The following is a 2542-nucleotide window of genomic DNA, read 5'->3' as shown; positions in this document are numbered from 1 at the left end:
CAAATACCAAAAAAAAAAAAAAGAAATAACAAGAGCTTAACGAACCTGAACCCACTCAGTGTGTGTGTCCTTGTCTTTGTCTTTCAACTAACTTGAAAGTTCTCATCACACAACTAAAAAAGTGAACATCTTTACTAGCACCAAAGCGTTCAGAAGAAGAAGAAGGTATTGAGGTTGGAAGTGATGAGAGGAAGTGTTTTATAATGAAAAAGGAAGAAGTGAGAAGAGACAGTTTTGGAAGAGACTGAACAACCTGATCTGAGAGAGGCTAAGAAATGAAAAGAGCAAGCTTGTCTTAACCTCTAATCATTCTCATTGCATTGCGTATAAACAGAAAACACTCTCAAACTACCAATTTATTATTGGATAAAACTATTAAAAATACGTTATAATATTTAAACATGGACAAAAATATTAAGAAGGATTAAAATGATAAAAATGTCTTAAAAAAATATTTCCATCAGATATTTTTTTTAATTTAATGATTTTATGTTAAGAGAAATGTTTTTGCACTTTTTTTAATAGCCAAAATAAAATTTTAAAAATGAAAAAAAAAAGTCTAGAAGCATAATTTTTTTAGCTCTTTTTAAGTATTTTTTGTAAAAATTCGAATTATATTGACAAATAATCGCTTGTCATTCATAAAAAAATTGTTGTTTTCTATTATTTTGCCATGTTTTTTAAATTTTTTAAAGATATATTATTTATCCCATTCATAAATTTTTATTTTTAAAGGATTTTCTTTTAATAAGGTCTTGCTAGACTAATAATAATGCGCTTCAAAAAAAATAAAAAAAATATAATACTCCTTTGACAATAATTATAATAATATACTAATTATTTTAAACTATAAACTCTGACTATTTAAAAATACAATTACAAAAAATTGTGTTATAACACAATAAATCAATTAGTACAAGAATAAATTATGTTTAGAGTAAATAGTTATTTTGTATCTAAAATATTTTAATTTTGGTAAAATAAATTTTTATATTTATTTTTTACAAAATAAAATTTAAATATCTATTTCGTTTGACAAAATAACCTACTCATTCAGAGTATTAGGTTAATATAATATTAAATTTTTTTGTGAAACGAAACAGATAATTAGAGGTTTATTTTATTAAAAATAAATATAAAAATATAATTTTTAAATTAAAATATTTCGTATAAAAAATAATAATTTATTNATATTTTCAATATATTTTGAGCAATTTTGAAAATTATGAAAAGAATTCCCTTGCCAAAAAATATCTTGTTTGACTAAAAAATGGAAAAATATTAATTTATAATTGAAACTAATCGTTTTACCTTGAAAATCAGCTTATAAGTGAAAGTAACGTCGGAAAACATGTTTGGGAACATGCTAAAAAAAATGATGTTTGAAAAATAAATTGTTTTTGAAGAAAAAAAGATGTTTGTGGAAGAAATTAAAAAATAACTTGAGCAAAAATAATATTGCTTTTAATTATAAACAAAAATTTTATTATTTTAAAGTTATAATGATTTTATTATTCTATCTAAGATATTACCTATTGGGTATTATAAATAATCTATGATTTTAAAATTTGATTATACAAATAAAGGTTATTGAAATGAAATTAATTTTCTACATTTATAAACATATCTTGGAGGTTTTGATTCCAGGCAAAACATTACTGTTTTGAGTTATAATGATTTTATCTATTTGACTTGAAGTATAAAATATGAAGTAGTATAAATAATTATTTCATACCTATTTTGTGATTTTATATATCACTTTAAAACAGCTTTTTTCATATATAAGAAACACAATAGATTATCTTAAAATCATTATCCAAAGATAAATTAATTGCCACATAATCAATTATTTAAGAAAAACGATTATACAAATAAAAATTATTAAAATAATTTAAAATTTTCACTGTGACCAAATATATCCTAAATATATAAAAAACTAAAAAAAGATATTATTATTATTTTGCTCTAAAAATTAAATGTGTTTTTAGGATATAATTTAACCAAATATTTTAATAAATCTTGAAACATTTTTTTATGGACACATAAATATTTAACTAATATTAAATATTGATTGTATATATATTTTTTTTAAGGGATAAGCATTGTTTTGGTCCCTAATATTTAGGGTCAGAATCGAAACCGTTTCCAACGTAATTTTTTATTTAGAATCATCATTAACGTTTTATTTCGTATTAAAATCGTCATTTTAACTTTTTACGGATAAAAATATCCTTTACCACCATCAGCACCTCTCTTACTCCACCACCACCACCTCCCTTACTCCCATCAAATATTAATACTCAGAATTAGAATTAAATTCAGAAGCAGAAACAACATCAAATTCAACAAAAATCAAATTCAACAACATCAAATTCAGAATCAGTAACATCAAATTTAACAATAAAATCAACATACAAAATCAAAATCAGAAGCAGAAACAAAGCAAAAACAAATGCAGAAGCAAAAGAAAATGCACAGATGTAGAAGTCAAAGCAGAAAAAGCAGATACAGCAGCAAAAACAAAGCAGAAACAAAGCAGAAG

At 22.6% G+C, this 2542-nt stretch overlaps 1 protein-coding gene across 3 annotated transcripts in view; it reads right to left on the bottom strand.

Moving 5' to 3' along the window:
• LOC107485790 (U-box domain-containing protein 33) overlaps positions 1-290 on the bottom strand; it is a 5132-nt gene extending 4842 nt beyond the window's left edge. For 2 of the 3 annotated variants that reach the window (XM_016106323.3, XM_016106322.3), the window contains exon 1: positions 46-290. The gene's annotated coding sequence lies outside the window, so the exon portion shown is untranslated. The remainder of the gene's footprint in view (positions 1-45) is intronic. The other variant, XM_016106324.3, reaches the window with a different exon arrangement.
• Positions 291-2542: the final 2252 nt, after the last annotated feature.

Source organism: Arachis duranensis, chromosome 4 (genome assembly GCF_000817695.3).
Source record: "Arachis duranensis cultivar V14167 chromosome 4, aradu.V14167.gnm2.J7QH, whole genome shotgun sequence".
NCBI classification, from domain to species: domain Eukaryota; kingdom Viridiplantae; phylum Streptophyta; class Magnoliopsida; order Fabales; family Fabaceae; genus Arachis; species Arachis duranensis.
This window is presented reverse-complemented; position numbering and strand designations above follow the sequence as displayed.